At 51.5% G+C, this 14,411-nt stretch overlaps 40 non-coding genes across 40 annotated transcripts; all 40 read right to left on the bottom strand.

The window, feature by feature from the left end:
• Positions 1-120: 120 nt before the first annotated feature.
• On the bottom strand, positions 121-239 carry LOC125952914 (5S ribosomal RNA). Its single transcript, XR_007468837.1, has one exon. It is a non-coding gene; the product is annotated as a 5S ribosomal RNA (ribosomal RNA).
• A 239-nt stretch (positions 240-478) lies between these two features.
• On the bottom strand, positions 479-597 carry LOC125952913 (5S ribosomal RNA). Its single transcript, XR_007468836.1, has one exon. It is a non-coding gene; the product is annotated as a 5S ribosomal RNA (ribosomal RNA).
• A 239-nt stretch (positions 598-836) lies between these two features.
• LOC125953030 (5S ribosomal RNA) lies at positions 837-955 on the bottom strand. Its single transcript, XR_007468949.1, has one exon. It is a non-coding gene; the product is annotated as a 5S ribosomal RNA (ribosomal RNA).
• Positions 956-1,194: 239 nt separating this feature from the next.
• Positions 1,195-1,313, bottom strand: LOC125953029 (5S ribosomal RNA). The gene has a single exon (XR_007468948.1). It is a non-coding gene; the product is annotated as a 5S ribosomal RNA (ribosomal RNA).
• A 239-nt stretch (positions 1,314-1,552) lies between these two features.
• LOC125953028 (5S ribosomal RNA) lies at positions 1,553-1,671 on the bottom strand. Its single transcript, XR_007468947.1, has one exon. It is a non-coding gene; the product is annotated as a 5S ribosomal RNA (ribosomal RNA).
• A 239-nt stretch (positions 1,672-1,910) lies between these two features.
• Positions 1,911-2,029, bottom strand: LOC125953027 (5S ribosomal RNA). Its single transcript, XR_007468946.1, has one exon. It is a non-coding gene; the product is annotated as a 5S ribosomal RNA (ribosomal RNA).
• A 239-nt stretch (positions 2,030-2,268) lies between these two features.
• Positions 2,269-2,387, bottom strand: LOC125953026 (5S ribosomal RNA). The gene has a single exon (XR_007468945.1). It is a non-coding gene; the product is annotated as a 5S ribosomal RNA (ribosomal RNA).
• Positions 2,388-2,626: 239 nt separating this feature from the next.
• LOC125953024 (5S ribosomal RNA) lies at positions 2,627-2,745 on the bottom strand. The gene has a single exon (XR_007468943.1). It is a non-coding gene; the product is annotated as a 5S ribosomal RNA (ribosomal RNA).
• Positions 2,746-2,984: 239 nt separating this feature from the next.
• Positions 2,985-3,106, bottom strand: LOC125952963 (5S ribosomal RNA). Its single transcript, XR_007468883.1, has one exon. It is a non-coding gene; the product is annotated as a 5S ribosomal RNA (ribosomal RNA).
• Positions 3,107-3,345: 239 nt separating this feature from the next.
• Positions 3,346-3,464, bottom strand: LOC125953023 (5S ribosomal RNA). The gene has a single exon (XR_007468942.1). It is a non-coding gene; the product is annotated as a 5S ribosomal RNA (ribosomal RNA).
• A 239-nt stretch (positions 3,465-3,703) lies between these two features.
• LOC125953022 (5S ribosomal RNA) lies at positions 3,704-3,822 on the bottom strand. Its single transcript, XR_007468941.1, has one exon. It is a non-coding gene; the product is annotated as a 5S ribosomal RNA (ribosomal RNA).
• Positions 3,823-4,061: 239 nt separating this feature from the next.
• Positions 4,062-4,180, bottom strand: LOC125953021 (5S ribosomal RNA). The gene has a single exon (XR_007468940.1). It is a non-coding gene; the product is annotated as a 5S ribosomal RNA (ribosomal RNA).
• A 239-nt stretch (positions 4,181-4,419) lies between these two features.
• On the bottom strand, positions 4,420-4,538 carry LOC125953020 (5S ribosomal RNA). Its single transcript, XR_007468939.1, has one exon. It is a non-coding gene; the product is annotated as a 5S ribosomal RNA (ribosomal RNA).
• A 239-nt stretch (positions 4,539-4,777) lies between these two features.
• Positions 4,778-4,896, bottom strand: LOC125953019 (5S ribosomal RNA). Its single transcript, XR_007468938.1, has one exon. It is a non-coding gene; the product is annotated as a 5S ribosomal RNA (ribosomal RNA).
• Positions 4,897-5,135: 239 nt separating this feature from the next.
• Positions 5,136-5,254, bottom strand: LOC125953018 (5S ribosomal RNA). The gene has a single exon (XR_007468937.1). It is a non-coding gene; the product is annotated as a 5S ribosomal RNA (ribosomal RNA).
• A 239-nt stretch (positions 5,255-5,493) lies between these two features.
• LOC125953017 (5S ribosomal RNA) lies at positions 5,494-5,612 on the bottom strand. Its single transcript, XR_007468936.1, has one exon. It is a non-coding gene; the product is annotated as a 5S ribosomal RNA (ribosomal RNA).
• Positions 5,613-5,851: 239 nt separating this feature from the next.
• Positions 5,852-5,970, bottom strand: LOC125953016 (5S ribosomal RNA). The gene has a single exon (XR_007468935.1). It is a non-coding gene; the product is annotated as a 5S ribosomal RNA (ribosomal RNA).
• A 239-nt stretch (positions 5,971-6,209) lies between these two features.
• LOC125953014 (5S ribosomal RNA) lies at positions 6,210-6,328 on the bottom strand. Its single transcript, XR_007468934.1, has one exon. It is a non-coding gene; the product is annotated as a 5S ribosomal RNA (ribosomal RNA).
• A 239-nt stretch (positions 6,329-6,567) lies between these two features.
• On the bottom strand, positions 6,568-6,686 carry LOC125953012 (5S ribosomal RNA). Its single transcript, XR_007468932.1, has one exon. It is a non-coding gene; the product is annotated as a 5S ribosomal RNA (ribosomal RNA).
• Positions 6,687-6,925: 239 nt separating this feature from the next.
• LOC125953011 (5S ribosomal RNA) lies at positions 6,926-7,044 on the bottom strand. Its single transcript, XR_007468931.1, has one exon. It is a non-coding gene; the product is annotated as a 5S ribosomal RNA (ribosomal RNA).
• Positions 7,045-7,283: 239 nt separating this feature from the next.
• On the bottom strand, positions 7,284-7,402 carry LOC125953010 (5S ribosomal RNA). The gene has a single exon (XR_007468930.1). It is a non-coding gene; the product is annotated as a 5S ribosomal RNA (ribosomal RNA).
• A 239-nt stretch (positions 7,403-7,641) lies between these two features.
• On the bottom strand, positions 7,642-7,760 carry LOC125953009 (5S ribosomal RNA). The gene has a single exon (XR_007468929.1). It is a non-coding gene; the product is annotated as a 5S ribosomal RNA (ribosomal RNA).
• Positions 7,761-7,999: 239 nt separating this feature from the next.
• On the bottom strand, positions 8,000-8,118 carry LOC125953008 (5S ribosomal RNA). The gene has a single exon (XR_007468928.1). It is a non-coding gene; the product is annotated as a 5S ribosomal RNA (ribosomal RNA).
• Positions 8,119-8,357: 239 nt separating this feature from the next.
• On the bottom strand, positions 8,358-8,476 carry LOC125953007 (5S ribosomal RNA). The gene has a single exon (XR_007468927.1). It is a non-coding gene; the product is annotated as a 5S ribosomal RNA (ribosomal RNA).
• Positions 8,477-8,715: 239 nt separating this feature from the next.
• On the bottom strand, positions 8,716-8,834 carry LOC125953006 (5S ribosomal RNA). Its single transcript, XR_007468926.1, has one exon. It is a non-coding gene; the product is annotated as a 5S ribosomal RNA (ribosomal RNA).
• A 239-nt stretch (positions 8,835-9,073) lies between these two features.
• LOC125953005 (5S ribosomal RNA) lies at positions 9,074-9,192 on the bottom strand. The gene has a single exon (XR_007468925.1). It is a non-coding gene; the product is annotated as a 5S ribosomal RNA (ribosomal RNA).
• Positions 9,193-9,431: 239 nt separating this feature from the next.
• On the bottom strand, positions 9,432-9,550 carry LOC125953004 (5S ribosomal RNA). Its single transcript, XR_007468924.1, has one exon. It is a non-coding gene; the product is annotated as a 5S ribosomal RNA (ribosomal RNA).
• A 239-nt stretch (positions 9,551-9,789) lies between these two features.
• Positions 9,790-9,908, bottom strand: LOC125953003 (5S ribosomal RNA). Its single transcript, XR_007468923.1, has one exon. It is a non-coding gene; the product is annotated as a 5S ribosomal RNA (ribosomal RNA).
• Positions 9,909-10,147: 239 nt separating this feature from the next.
• On the bottom strand, positions 10,148-10,266 carry LOC125953001 (5S ribosomal RNA). The gene has a single exon (XR_007468921.1). It is a non-coding gene; the product is annotated as a 5S ribosomal RNA (ribosomal RNA).
• A 239-nt stretch (positions 10,267-10,505) lies between these two features.
• On the bottom strand, positions 10,506-10,624 carry LOC125953000 (5S ribosomal RNA). Its single transcript, XR_007468920.1, has one exon. It is a non-coding gene; the product is annotated as a 5S ribosomal RNA (ribosomal RNA).
• Positions 10,625-10,863: 239 nt separating this feature from the next.
• On the bottom strand, positions 10,864-10,982 carry LOC125952999 (5S ribosomal RNA). The gene has a single exon (XR_007468919.1). It is a non-coding gene; the product is annotated as a 5S ribosomal RNA (ribosomal RNA).
• Positions 10,983-11,221: 239 nt separating this feature from the next.
• LOC125952998 (5S ribosomal RNA) lies at positions 11,222-11,340 on the bottom strand. Its single transcript, XR_007468918.1, has one exon. It is a non-coding gene; the product is annotated as a 5S ribosomal RNA (ribosomal RNA).
• Positions 11,341-11,579: 239 nt separating this feature from the next.
• Positions 11,580-11,698, bottom strand: LOC125952997 (5S ribosomal RNA). The gene has a single exon (XR_007468917.1). It is a non-coding gene; the product is annotated as a 5S ribosomal RNA (ribosomal RNA).
• Positions 11,699-11,937: 239 nt separating this feature from the next.
• LOC125952996 (5S ribosomal RNA) lies at positions 11,938-12,056 on the bottom strand. The gene has a single exon (XR_007468916.1). It is a non-coding gene; the product is annotated as a 5S ribosomal RNA (ribosomal RNA).
• Positions 12,057-12,299: 243 nt separating this feature from the next.
• On the bottom strand, positions 12,300-12,418 carry LOC125952951 (5S ribosomal RNA). The gene has a single exon (XR_007468872.1). It is a non-coding gene; the product is annotated as a 5S ribosomal RNA (ribosomal RNA).
• A 239-nt stretch (positions 12,419-12,657) lies between these two features.
• LOC125952995 (5S ribosomal RNA) lies at positions 12,658-12,776 on the bottom strand. Its single transcript, XR_007468915.1, has one exon. It is a non-coding gene; the product is annotated as a 5S ribosomal RNA (ribosomal RNA).
• A 239-nt stretch (positions 12,777-13,015) lies between these two features.
• Positions 13,016-13,134, bottom strand: LOC125952994 (5S ribosomal RNA). The gene has a single exon (XR_007468914.1). It is a non-coding gene; the product is annotated as a 5S ribosomal RNA (ribosomal RNA).
• Positions 13,135-13,373: 239 nt separating this feature from the next.
• On the bottom strand, positions 13,374-13,492 carry LOC125952993 (5S ribosomal RNA). The gene has a single exon (XR_007468913.1). It is a non-coding gene; the product is annotated as a 5S ribosomal RNA (ribosomal RNA).
• A 239-nt stretch (positions 13,493-13,731) lies between these two features.
• On the bottom strand, positions 13,732-13,850 carry LOC125952992 (5S ribosomal RNA). The gene has a single exon (XR_007468912.1). It is a non-coding gene; the product is annotated as a 5S ribosomal RNA (ribosomal RNA).
• A 239-nt stretch (positions 13,851-14,089) lies between these two features.
• LOC125952990 (5S ribosomal RNA) lies at positions 14,090-14,208 on the bottom strand. Its single transcript, XR_007468910.1, has one exon. It is a non-coding gene; the product is annotated as a 5S ribosomal RNA (ribosomal RNA).
• Between the last annotated feature and the right edge of the window lie 203 nt (positions 14,209-14,411).

Here is a 14,411-nt window from a genome sequence, read left to right as displayed (position 1 = left end):
GGGACATCCAGCGATTGTGTAAAAAGAGTAGCAAAAAGCAATTTTACTCAAATTTTTCATCTCCGACGTCGGAGCATCCTGTGCGAAGGGGTTTCCAGTAGCAAAAGAGTAGGTTGGTGATGCCAACGACACATGGCGTTCCCAAGCGGTCACCCATCTAAGTACTAACCATGCCCAATGCTGCTTAACTTCGGTGATCGGACGAGAACCGGTGTTTTCAGCATGGTATGGTCGTTGACAAGGGTTACGGCAAGGCGCCACCACCGCCTGACAACGCGCTAGCATGCAGCACGCCCGTTCTAACCGCGACTGCTGATAGAATAGCAAGCTATAGTCACCGCGGATCGGTCAAGGAACTAGGACATCCAGCGATTGTGTAAAAAGAGTTGCAAAAAGCAATTTTACTCAAATTTTTCATCTCTGACGTCGGAGCATCCTGTGCGAAGGGGTTTCCAGTAGCAAAAGAGTAGGTTGGTGATGCCAACGACACATGGCGTTCCCAAGCGGTCACCCATCTAAGTACTAACCATGCCCAATGCTGCTTAACTTCGGTGATCGGACGAGAACCGGTGTTTTCAGCATGGTATGGTCGTTGACAAGGGTTACGGCAAGGCGCCACCACCGCCTGACAACGCGCTAGCATGCAGCACGCCCGTTCTAACCGCGACTGCTGATAGAATAGCAAGCTATAGTCACCGCGGATCGGTCAAGGAACTAGGACATCCAGCGATTGTGTAAAAAGAGTTGCAAAAAGCAATTTTACTCAAATTTTTCATCTCTGACGTCGGAGCATCCTGTGCGAAGGGGTTTCCAGTAGCAAAAGAGTAGGTTGGTGATGCCAACGACACATGGCGTTCCCAAGCGGTCACCCATCTAAGTACTAACCATGCCCAATGCTGCTTAACTTCGGTGATCGGACGAGAACCGGTGTTTTCAGCATGGTATGGTCGTTGACAAGGGTTACGGCAAGGCGCCACCACCGCCTGACAACGCGCTAGCATGCAGCACGCCCGTTCTAACCGCGACTGCTGATAGAATAGCAAGCTATAGTCACCGCGGATCGGTCAAGGAACTAGGACATCCAGCGATTGTGTAAAAAGAGTTGCAAAAAGCAATTTTACTCAAATTTTTCATCTCTGACGTCGGAGCATCCTGTGCGAAGGGGTTTCCAGTAGCAAAAGAGTAGGTTGGTGATGCCAACGACACATGGCGTTCCCAAGCGGTCACCCATCTAAGTACTAACCATGCCCAATGCTGCTTAACTTCGGTGATCGGACGAGAACCGGTGTTTTCAGCATGGTATGGTCGTTGACAAGGGTTACGGCAAGGCGCCACCACCGCCTGACAACGCGCTAGCATGCAGCACGCCCGTTCTAACCGCGGCTGCTGATAGAATAGTAAGCTCTAGCCACCGGGGGTCGGTCAAGGAACTGGGACATCCAGCGATTGTGTAAAAAGAGTAGCAAAAAGCAATTTTACTCAAATTTTTCATCTCCGACGTCGGAGCATCCTGTGCGAAGGGGTTTCCAGTAGCAAAAGAGTAGGTTGGTGATGCCAACGACACATGGCGTTCCCAAGCGGTCACCCATCTAAGTACTAACCATGCCCAATGCTGCTTAACTTCGGTGATCGGACGAGAACCGGTGTTTTCAGCATGGTATGGTCGTTGACAAGGGTTACGGCAAGGCGCCACCACCGCCTGACAACGCGCTAGCATGCAGCACGCCCGTTCTAACCGCGACTGCTGATAGAATAGCAAGCTATAGTCACCGCGGATCGGTCAAGGAACTAGGACATCCAGCGATTGTGTAAAAAGAGTTGCAAAAAGCAATTTTACTCAAATTTTTCATCTCTGACGTCGGAGCATCCTGTGCGAAGGGGTTTCCAGTAGCAAAAGAGTAGGTTGGTGATGCCAACGACACATGGCGTTCCCAAGCGGTCACCCATCTAAGTACTAACCATGCCCAATGCTGCTTAACTTCGGTGATCGGACGAGAACCGGTGTTTTCAGCATGGTATGGTCGTTGACAAGGGTTACGGCAAGGCGCCACCACCGCCTGACAACGCGCTAGCATGCAGCACGCCCGTTCTAACCGCGGCTGCTGATAGAATAGCAAGCTCTAGCCACCGCGGATCGGTCAAGGAACTAGGACATCCAGCGATTGTGTAAAAAGAGTTGCAAAAAGCAATTTTACTCAAATTTTTCATCTCTGACGTCGGAGCATCCTGTGCGAAGGGGTTTCCAGTAGCAAAAGAGTAGGTTGGTGATGCCAACGACACATGGCGTTCCCAAGCGGTCACCCATCTAAGTACTAACCATGCCCAATGCTGCTTAACTTCGGTGATCGGACGAGAACCGGTGTTTTCAGCATGGTATGGTCGTTGACAAGGGTTACGGCAAGGCGCCACCACCGCCTGACAACGCGCTAGCATGCAGCACGCCCGTTCTAACCGCGGCTGCTGATAGAATAGCAAGCTATAGTCACCGCGGATCGGTCAAGGAACTAGGACATCCAGCGATTGTGTAAAAAGAGTTGCAAAAAGCAATTTTACTCAAATTTTTCATCTCTGACGTCGGAGCATCCTGTGCGAAGGGGTTTCCAGTAGCAAAAGAGTAGGTTGGTGATGCCAACGACACATGGCGTTCCCAAGCGGTCACCCATCTAAGTACTAACCATGCCCAATGCTGCTTAACTTCGGTGATCGGACGAGAACCGGTGTTTTCAGCATGGTATGGTCGTTGACAAGGGTTACGGCAAGGCGCCACCACCGCCTGACAACGCGCTAGCATGCAGCACGCCCGTTCTAACCGCGGCTGCTGATAGAATAGTAAGCTCTAGCCACCGGGGGTCGGTCAAGGAACTGGGACATCCAGCGATTGTGTAAAAAGAGTAGCAAAAAGCAATTTTACTCAAATTTTTCATCTCCGACGTCGGAGCATCCTGTGCGAAGGGGTTTCCAGTAGCAAAAGAGTAGGTTGGTGATGCCAACGACACATGGCGTTCCCAAGCGGTCACCCCCCATCTAAGTACTAACCATGCCCAATGCTGCTTAACTTCGGTGATCGGACGAGAACCGGTGTTTTCAGCATGGTATGGTCGTTGACAAGGGTTACGGCAAGGCGCCACCACCGCCTGACAACGCGCTAGCATGCAGCACGCCCGTTCTAACCGCGGCTGCTGATAGAATAGCAAGCTCTAGTCACCGCGGATCGGTCAAGGAACTAGGACATCCAGCGATTGTGTAAAAAGAGTTGCAAAAAGCAATTTTACTCAAATTTTTCATCTCTGACGTCGGAGCATCCTGTGCGAAAGGGTTTCCAGTAGCAAAAGAGTAGGTTGGTGATGCCAACGACACATGGCGTTCCCAAGCGGTCACCCATCTAAGTACTAACCATGCCCAATGCTGCTTAACTTCGGTGATCGGACGAGAACCGGTGTTTTCAGCATGGTATGGTCGTTGACAAGGGTTACGGCAAGGCGCCACCACCGCCTGACAACGCGCTAGCATGCAGCACGCCCGTTCTAACCGCGGCTGCTGATAGAATAGCAAGCTCTAGCCACCGCGGATCGGTCAAGGAACTAGGACATCCAGCGATTGTGTAAAAAGAGTTGCAAAAAGCAATTTTACTCAAATTTTTCATCTCCGACGTCGGAGCATCCTGTGCGAAGGGGTTTCCAGTAGCAAAAGAGTAGATTGGTGATGCCAACGACACATGGCGTTCCCAAGCGGTCACCCATCTAAGTACTAACCATGCCCAATGCTGCTTAACTTCGGTGATCGGACGAGAACCGGTGTTTTCAGCATGGTATGGTCGTTGACAAGGGTTACGGCAAGGCGCCACCACTGCCTGACAACGCGCTAGCATGCAGCACGCCCGTTCTAACCGCGGCTGCTGATAGAATAGCAAACTCTAGCCACCGCGGATCGGTCAAGGAACTAGGACATCCAGCGATTGTGTAAAAAGTGTTGCAAAAAGTAATTTTACTCAAATTTTTCATCTCCGACGTCGGAGCATCCTGTGCGAAGGGGTTTCCAGTAGCAAAAGAGTAGGTTGGTGATGCCAACGACACATGGCGTTCCCAAGCGGTCACCCATCTAAGTACTAACCATGCCCAATGCTGCTTAACTTCGGTGATCGGACGAGAACCGGTGTTTTCAGCATGGTATGGTCGTTGACAAGGGTTACGGCAAGGCGCCACCACCGCCTGACAACGCGCTAGCATGCAGCACGCCCGTTCTAACCGCGGCTGCTGATAGAATAGTAAGCTCTAGCCACCGGGGGTCGGTCAAGGAACTGGGACATCCAGCGATTGTGTAAAAAGAGTTGCAAAAAGCAATTTTACTCAAATTTTTCATCTCTGACGTCGGAGCATCCTGTGCGAAGGGGTTTCCAGTAGCAAAAGAGTAGGTTGGTGATGCCAACGACACATGGCGTTCCCAAGCGGTCACCCATCTAAGTACTAACCATGCCCAATGCTGCTTAACTTCGGTGATCGGACGAGAACCGGTGTTTTCAGCATGGTATGGTCGTTGACAAGGGTTACGGCAAGGCGCCACCACCGCCTGACAACGCGCTAGCATGCAGCACGCCCGTTCTAACCGCGGCTGCTGATAGAATAGTAAGCTCTAGCCACCGGGGGTCGGTCAAGGAACTGGGACATCCAGCGATTGTGTAAAAAGAGTAGCAAAAAGCAATTTTACTCAAATTTTTCATCTCCGACGTCGGAGCATCCTGTGCGAAGGGGTTTCCAGTAGCAAAAGAGTAGGTTGGTGATGCCAACGACACATGGCGTTCCCAAGCGGTCACCCATCTAAGTACTAACCATGCCCAATGCTGCTTAACTTCGGTGATCGGACGAGAACCGGTGTTTTCAGCATGGTATGGTCGTTGACAAGGGTTACGGCAAGGCGCCACCACCGCCTGACAACGCGCTAGCATGCAGCACGCCCGTTCTAACCGCGACTGCTGATAGAATAGCAAGCTATAGTCACCGCGGATCGGTCAAGGAACTAGGACATCCAGCGATTGTGTAAAAAGAGTTGCAAAAAGCAATTTTACTCAAATTTTTCATCTCTGACGTCGGAGCATCCTGTGCGAAGGGGTTTCCAGTAGCAAAAGAGTAGGTTGGTGATGCCAACGACACATGGCGTTCCCAAGCGGTCACCCATCTAAGTACTAACCATGCCCAATGCTGCTTAACTTCGGTGATCGGACGAGAACCGGTGTTTTCAGCATGGTATGGTCGTTGACAAGGGTTACGGCAAGGCGCCACCACCGCCTGACAACGCGCTAGCATGCAGCACGCCCGTTCTAACCGCGGCTGCTGATAGAATAGTAAGCTCTAGCCACCGGGGGTCGGTCAAGGAACTGGGACATCCAGCGATTGTGTAAAAAGAGTAGCAAAAAGCAATTTTACTCAAATTTTTCATCTCCGACGTCGGAGCATCCTGTGCGAAGGGGTTTCCAGTAGCAAAAGAGTAGGTTGGTGATGCCAACGACACATGGCGTTCCCAAGCGGTCACCCATCTAAGTACTAACCATGCCCAATGCTGCTTAACTTCGGTGATCGGACGAGAACCGGTGTTTTCAGCATGGTATGGTCGTTGACAAGGGTTACGGCAAGGCGCCACCACCGCCTGACAACGCGCTAGCATGCAGCACGCCCGTTCTAACCGCGGCTGCTGATAGAATAGTAAGCTCTAGCCACCGGGGGTCGGTCAAGGAACTGGGACATCCAGCGATTGTGTAAAAAGAGTAGCAAAAAGCAATTTTACTCAAATTTTTCATCTCTGACGTCGGAGCATCCTGTGCGAAGGGGTTTCCAGTAGCAAAAGAGTAGGTTGGTGATGCCAACGACACATGGCGTTCCCAAGCGGTCACCCATCTAAGTACTAACCATGCCCAATGCTGCTTAACTTCGGTGATCGGACGAGAACCGGTGTTTTCAGCATGGTATGGTCGTTGACAAGGGTTACGGCAAGGCGCCACCACCGCCTGACAACGCGCTAGCATGCAGCACGCCCGTTCTAACCGCGGCTGCTGATAGAATAGTAAGCTCTAGCCACCGGGGGTCGGTCAAGGAACTGGGACATCCAGCGATTGTGTAAAAAGAGTAGCAAAAAGCAATTTTACTCAAATTTTTCATCTCCGACGTCGGAGCATCCTGTGCGAAGGGGTTTCCAGTAGCAAAAGAGTAGGTTGGTGATGCCAACGACACATGGCGTTCCCAAGCGGTCACCCATCTAAGTACTAACCATGCCCAATGCTGCTTAACTTCGGTGATCGGACGAGAACCGGTGTTTTCAGCATGGTATGGTCGTTGACAAGGGTTACGGCAAGGCGCCACCACCGCCTGACAACGCGCTAGCATGCAGCACGCCCGTTCTAACCGCGACTGCTGATAGAATAGCAAGCTATAGTCACCGCGGATCGGTCAAGGAACTAGGACATCCAGCGATTGTGTAAAAAGAGTTGCAAAAAGCAATTTTACTCAAATTTTTCATCTCTGACGTCGGAGCATCCTGTGCGAAGGGGTTTCCAGTAGCAAAAGAGTAGGTTGGTGATGCCAACGACACATGGCGTTCCCAAGCGGTCACCCATCTAAGTACTAACCATGCCCAATGCTGCTTAACTTCGGTGATCGGACGAGAACCGGTGTTTTCAGCATGGTATGGTCGTTGACAAGGGTTACGGCAAGGCGCCACCACCGCCTGACAACGCGCTAGCATGCAGCACGCCCGTTCTAACCGCGGCTGCTGATAGAATAGTAAGCTCTAGCCACCGGGGGTCGGTCAAGGAACTGGGACATCCAGCGATTGTGTAAAAAGAGTAGCAAAAAGCAATTTTACTCAAATTTTTCATCTCCGACGTCGGAGCATCCTGTGCGAAGGGGTTTCCAGTAGCAAAAGAGTAGGTTGGTGATGCCAACGACACATGGCGTTCCCAAGCGGTCACCCATCTAAGTACTAACCATGCCCAATGCTGCTTAACTTCGGTGATCGGACGAGAACCGGTGTTTTCAGCATGGTATGGTCGTTGACAAGGGTTACGGCAAGGCGCCACCACCGCCTGACAACGCGCTAGCATGCAGCACGCCCGTTCTAACCGCGGCTGCTGATAGAATAGCAAGCTCTAGCCACCGCGGATCGGTCAAGGAACTAGGACATCCAGCGATTGTGTAAAAAGAGTTGCAAAAAGCAATTTTACTCAAATTTTTCATCTCTGACGTCGGAGCATCCTGTGCGAAGGGGTTTCCAGTAGCAAAAGAGTAGGTTGGTGATGCCAACGACACATGGCGTTCCCAAGCGGTCACCCATCTAAGTACTAACCATGCCCAATGCTGCTTAACTTCGGTGATCGGACGAGAACCGGTGTTTTCAGCATGGTATGGTCGTTGACAAGGGTTACGGCAAGGCGCCACCACCGCCTGACAACGCGCTAGCATGCAGCACGCCCGTTCTAACCGCGGCTGCTGATAGAATAGCAAGCTATAGTCACCGCGGATCGGTCAAGGAACTAGGACATCCAGCGATTGTGTAAAAAGAGTTGCAAAAAGCAATTTTACTCAAATTTTTCATCTCTGACGTCGGAGCATCCTGTGCGAAGGGGTTTCCAGTAGCAAAAGAGTAGGTTGGTGATGCCAACGACACATGGCGTTCCCAAGCGGTCACCCATCTAAGTACTAACCATGCCCAATGCTGCTTAACTTCGGTGATCGGACGAGAACCGGTGTTTTCAGCATGGTATGGTCGTTGACAAGGGTTACGGCAAGGCGCCACCACCGCCTGACAACGCGCTAGCATGCAGCACGCCCGTTCTAACCGCGGCTGCTGATAGAATAGCAAGCTCTAGTCACCGCGGATCGGTCAAGGAACTAGGACATCCAGCGATTGTGTAAAAAGAGTTGCAAAAAGCAATTTTACTCAAATTTTTCATCTCTGACGTCGGAGCATCCTGTGCGAAGGGGTTTCCAGTAGCAAAAGAGTAGGTTGGTGATGCCAACGACACATGGCGTTCCCAAGCGGTCACCCATCTAAGTACTAACCATGCCCAATGCTGCTTAACTTCGGTGATCGGACGAGAACCGGTGTTTTCAGCATGGTATGGTCGTTGACAAGGGTTACGGCAAGGCGCCACCACCGCCTGACAACGCGCTAGCATGCAGCACGCCCGTTCTAACCGCGGCTGCTGATAGAATAGCAAGCTCTAGCCACCGCGGATCGGTCAAGGAACTAGGACATCCAACGATTGTGTAAAAAGAGTTGCAAAAAGTAATTTTACTCAAATTTTTCATCTCCGACGTCGGAGCATCCTGTGCGAAGGGGTTTCCAGTAGCAAAAGAATAGGTTGGTGATGCCAACGACACATGGCGTTCCCAAGCGGTCACCCATCTAAGTACTAACCATGCCCAATGCTGCTTAACTTCGGTGATCGGACGAGAACCGGTGTTTTCAGCATGGTATGGTCGTTGACAAGGGTTACGGCAAGGCGCCACCACCGCCTGACAACGCGCTAGCATGCAGCACGCCCGTTCTAACCGCGGCTGCTGATAGAATAGCAAGCTCTAGCCACCGCGGATCGGTCAAGGAACTAGGACATCCAGCGATTGTGTAAAAAGTGTTGCAAAAAGTAATTTTACTCAAATTTTTCATCTCCGACGTCGGAGCATCCTGTGCGAAGGGGTTTCCAGTAGCAAAAGAGTAGGTTGGTGATGCCAACGACACATGGCGTTCCCAAGCGGTCACCCATCTAAGTACTAACCATGCCCAATGCTGCTTAACTTCGGTGATCGGACGAGAACCGGTGTTTTCAGCATGGTATGGTCGTTGACAAGGGTTACGGCAAGGCGCCACCACCGCCTGACAACGCGCTAGCATGCAGCACGCCCGTTCTAACCGCGGCTGCTGATAGAATAGCAAGCTCTAGCCACCGCGGATCGGTCAAGGAACTAGGACATCCAGCGATTGTGTAAAAAGAGTTGCAAAAAGCAATTTTACTCAAATTTTTCATCTCCGACGTCGGTGCATCCTGTGCGAAGGGGTTTCCAGTAGCAAAAGAGTAGATTGGTGATGCCAACGACACATGGCGTTCCCAAGCGGTCACCCATCTAAGTACTAACCATGCCCAATGCTGCTTAACTTCGGTGATCGGACGAGAACCGGTGTTTTCAGCATGGTATGGTCGTTGACAAGGGTTACGGCAAGGCGCCACCACCGCCTGACAACGCGCTAGCATGCAGCACGCCCGTTCTAACCGCGGCTGCTGATAGAATAGCAAGCTCTAGTCACCGCGGATCGGTCAAGGAACTAGGACATCCAGCGATTGTGTAAAAAGAGTTGCAAAAAGTAATTTTACTCAAATTTTTCATCTCTGACGTCGGAGCATCCTGTGCGAAGGGGTTTCCAGTAGCAAAAGAGTAGGTTGGTGATGCCAACGACACATGGCGTTCCCAAGCGGTCACCCATCTAAGTACTAACCATGCCCAATGCTGCTTAACTTCGGTGATCGGACGAGAACCGGTGTTTTCAGCATGGTATGGTCGTTGACAAGGGTTACGGCAAGGCGCCACCACCGCCTGACAACGCGCTAGCATGCAGCACGCCCGTTCTAACCGCGGCTGCTGATAGAATAGCAAGCTCTAGCCACCGCGGATCGGTCAAGGAACTAGGACATCCAACGATTGTGTAAAAAGAGTTGCAAAAAGTAATTTTACTCAAATTTTTCATCTCCGACGTCGGAGCATCCTGTGCGAAGGGGTTTCCAGTAGCAAAAGAATAGGTTGGTGATGCCAACGACACATGGCGTTCCCAAGCGGTCACCCATCTAAGTACTAACCATGCCCAATGCTGCTTAACTTCGGTGATCGGACGAGAACCGGTGTTTTCAGCATGGTATGGTCGTTGACAAGGGTTACGGCAAGGCGCCACCACCGCCTGACAACGCGCTAGCATGCAGCACGCCCGTTCTAACCGCGGCTGCTGATAGAATAGCAAGCTCTAGCCACCGCGGATCGGTCAAGGAACTAGGACATCCAGCGATTGTGTAAAAAGTGTTGCAAAAAGTAATTTTACTCAAATTTTTCATCTCCGACGTCGGAGCATCCTGTGCGAAGGGGTTTCCAGTAGCAAAAGAGTAGGTTGGTGATGCCAACGACACATGGCGTTCCCAAGCGGTCACCCATCTAAGTACTAACCATGCCCAATGCTGCTTAACTTCGGTGATCGGACGAGAACCGGTGTTTTCAGCATGGTATGGTCGTTGACAAGGGTTACGGCAAGGCGCCACCACCGCCTGACAACGCGCTAGCATGCAGCACGCCCGTTCTAACCGCGGCTGCTGATAGAATAGCAAGCTCTAGCCACCGCGGATCGGTCAAGGAACTAGGACATCCAGCGATTGTGTAAAAAGAGTTGCAAAAAGCAATTTTACTCAAATTTTTCATCTCCGACGTCGGTGCATCCTGTGCGAAGGGGTTTCCAGTAGCAAAAGAGTAGATTGGTGATGCCAACGACACATGGCGTTCCCAAGCGGTCACCCATCTAAGTACTAACCATGCCCAATGCTGCTTAACTTCGGTGATCGGACGAGAACCGGTGTTTTCAGCATGGTATGGTCGTTGACAAGGGTTACGGCAAGGCGCCACCACCGCCTGACAACGCGCTAGCATGCAGCACGCCCGTTCTAACCGCGGCTGCTGATAGAATAGTAAGCTCTAGCCACCGGGGGTCGGTCAAGGAACTGGGACATCCAGCAATTGTGTAAAAAGAGTAGCAAAAAGCAATTTTACTCAAATTTTTCATCTCCGACGTCGGAGCATCCTGTGCGAAGGGGTTTCCAGTAGCAAAAGAGTAGGTTGGTGATGCCAACGACACATGGCGTTCCCAAGCGGTCACCCATCTAAGTACTAACCATGCCCAATGCTGCTTAACTTCGGTGATCGGACGAGAACCGGTGTTTTCAGCATGGTATGGTCGTTGACAAGGGTTACGGCAAGGCGCCACCACCGCCTGACAACGCGCTAGCATGCAGCACGCCCGTTCTAACCGCGGCTGCTGATAGAATAGCAAGCTCTAGCCACCGGGGGTCGGTCAAGGAACTGGGACATCCAGCGATTGTGTAAAAAGAGTTGCAAAAAGCAATTTTACTCAAATTTTTCATCTCTGACGTCGGAGCATCCTGTGCGAAGGGGTTTCCAGTAGCAAAAGAGTAGGTTGGTGATGCCAACGACACATGGCGTTCCCAAGCGGTCACCCATCTAAGTACTAACCATGCCCAATGCTGCTTAACTTCGGTGATCGGACGAGAACCGGTGTTTTCAGCATGGTATGGTCGTTGACAAGGGTTACGGCAAGGCGCCACCACCGCCTGACAACGCGCTAGCATGCAGCACGCCCGTTCTAACCGCGGCTGCTGATAGAATAGTAAGCTCTAGCCACCGGGGGTCGGTCAAGGAACTGGGACATCCAGCGATTGTGTAAAAAGAGTAGCAAAAAGCAATTTTACTCAAATTTTTCATCTCCGACGTCGGAGCATCCTGTGCGAAGGGGTTTCCAGTAGCAAAAGAGTAGGTTGGTGATGCCAACGACACATGGCGTTCCCAAGCGGTCACCCATCTAAGTACTAACCATGCCCAATGCTGCTTAACTTCGGTGATCGGACGAGAACCGGTGTTTTCAGCATGGTATGGTCGTTGACAAGGGTTACGGCAAGGCGCCACCACCGCCTGACAACGCGCTAGCATGCAGCACGCCCGTTCTAACCGCGGCTGCTGATAGAATAGTAAGCTCTAGCCACCGGGGGTCGGTCAAGGAACTGGGACATCCAGCGATTGTGTAAAAAGAGTAGCAAAAAGCAATTTTACTCAAATTTTTCATCTCCGACGTCGGAGCATCCTGTGCGAAGGGGTTTCCAGTAGCAAAAGAGTAGGTTGGTGATGCCAACGACACATGGCGTTCCCAAGCGGTCACCCATCTAAGTACTAACCATGCCCAATGCTGCTTAACTTCGGTGATCGGACGAGAACCGGTGTTTTCAGCATGGTATGGTCGTTGACAAGGGTTACGGCAAGGCGCCACCACCGCCTGACAACGCGCTAGCATGCAGCACGCCCGTTCTAACCGCGGCTGCTGATAGAATAGCAAGCTCTAGCCACCGCGGATCGGTCAAGGAACTAGGACATCCAGCGATTGTGTAAAAAGAGTTGCAAAAAGCAATTTTACTCAAATTTTTCATCTCCGACGTCGGTGCATCCTGTGCGAAGGGGTTTCCAGTAGCAAAAGAGTAGATTGGTGATGCCAACCAACGACACATGGCGTTCCCAAGCGGTCACCCATCTAAGTACTAACCATGCCCAATGCTGCTTAACTTCGGTGATCGGACGAGAACCGGTGTTTTCAGCATGGTATGGTCGTTGACAAGGGTTACGGCAAGGCGCCACCACCGCCTGACAATGCGCTAGCATGCAGCACGCCCGTTCTAACCGCGGCTGCTGATAGAATAGTAAGCTCTAGCCACCGGGGGTCGGTCAAGGAACTGGGACATCCAGCAATTGTGTAAAAAGAGTAGCAAAAAGCAATTTTACTCAAATTTTTCATCTCCGACGTCGGAGCATCCTGTGCGAAGGGGTTTCCAGTAGCAAAAGAGTAGGTTGGTGATGCCAACGACACATGGCGTTCCCAAGCGGTCACCCATCTAAGTACTAACCATGCCCAATGCTGCTTAACTTCGGTGATCGGACGAGAACCGGTGTTTTCAGCATGGTATGGTCGTTGACAAGGGTTACGGCAAGGCGCCACCACCGCCTGACAACGCGCTAGCATGCAGCACGCCCGTTCTAACCGCGGCTGCTGATAGAATAGCAAGCTCTAGCCACCGCGGATCGGTCAAGGAACTAGGACATCCAGCGATTGTGTAAAAAGTGTTGCAAAAAGTAATTTTACTCAAATTTTTCATCTCCGACGTCGGAGCATCCTGTGCGAAGGGGTTTCCAGTAGCAAAAGAGTAGGTTGGTGATGCCAACGACACATGGCGTTCCCAAGCGGTCACCCATCTAAGTACTAACCATGCCCAATGCTGCTTAACTTCGGTGATCGGACGAGAACCGGTGTTTTCAGCATGGTATGGTCGTTGACAAGGGTTACGGCAAGGCGCCACCACCGCCTGACAACGCGCTAGCATGCAGCACGCCCGTTCTAACCGCGGCTGCTGATAGAATAGCAAGCTCTAGCCACCGCGGATCGGTCAAAGAACTAGGACATCCAGCGATTGTGTAAAAAGAGTTGCAAAAAGCAATTTTACTCAAATTTTTCATCTCTGACGTCGGAGCATCCTGTGCGAAGGGGTTTCCAGTAGCAAAAGAGTAGGTTGGTGATGCCAACGACACATGGCGTTCCCAAGCGGTCACCCATCTAAGTACTAACCATGCCCAATGCTGCTTAACTTCGGTGATCGGACGAGAACCGGTGTTTTCAGCATGGTATGGTCGTTGACAAGGGTTACGGCAAGGCGCCACCACCGCCTGACAACGCGCTAGCATGCAGCACGCCCGTTCTAACCGCGGCTGCTGATAGAATAGCAAGCTCTAGCCACCGCGGATCGGTCAAAGAACTAGGACATCCAGCGATTGTGTAAAAAGAGTTGCAAAAAGCAATTTTACTCAAATTTTTCATCTCTGACGTCGGAGCATCCTGTGCGAAGGGGTTTCCAGTAGCAAAAGAGTAGGTTGGTGATGCCAACGACACATGGCGTTCCCAAGCGGTCACCCATCTAAGTACTAACCATGCCCAATGCTGCTTAACTTCGGTGATCGGACGAGAACCGGTGTTTTCAGCATGGTATGGTCGTTGACAAGGGTTACGGCAAGGCGCCACCACCGCCTGACAACGCGCTAGCATGCAGCACGCCCGTTCTAACCGCGGCTGCTGATAGAATAGCAAGCTCTAGCCACCGCGGATCGGTCAAGGAACTAGGACATCCAGCGATTGTGTAAAAAGTGTTGCAAAAAGTAATTTTACTCAAATTTTTCATCTCCGACGTCGGAGCATCCTGTGCGAAGGGGTTTCCAGTAGCAAAAGAGTAGGTTGGTGATGCCAACGACACATGGCGTTCCCAAGCGGTCACCCATCTAAGTACTAACCATGCCCAATGCTGCTTAACTTCGGTGATCGGACGAGAACCGGTGTTTTCAGCATGGTATGGTCGTTGACAAGGGTTACGGCAAGGCGCCACCACCGCCTGACAACGCGCTAGCATGCAGCACGCCCGTTCTAACCGCGGCTGCTGATAGAATAGTAAGCTCTAGCCACCGGGGGTCGGTCAAGGAACTGGGACATCCAGCGATTGTGTAAAAAGAGTTGCAAAAAGCAATTTTACTCAAATTTTTCATCTCTGACGTCGGAGCATCCTGTGC

The sequence above is a fragment of the Anopheles darlingi genome, chromosome 2 (assembly GCF_943734745.1).
Source record: "Anopheles darlingi chromosome 2, idAnoDarlMG_H_01, whole genome shotgun sequence".
Lineage (NCBI taxonomy): Eukaryota > Metazoa > Arthropoda > Insecta > Diptera > Culicidae > Anopheles > Anopheles darlingi.
The sequence above is the reverse complement of the archived record's forward strand: the minus strand, read 5'-3'. Positions and strand labels throughout refer to the sequence as shown.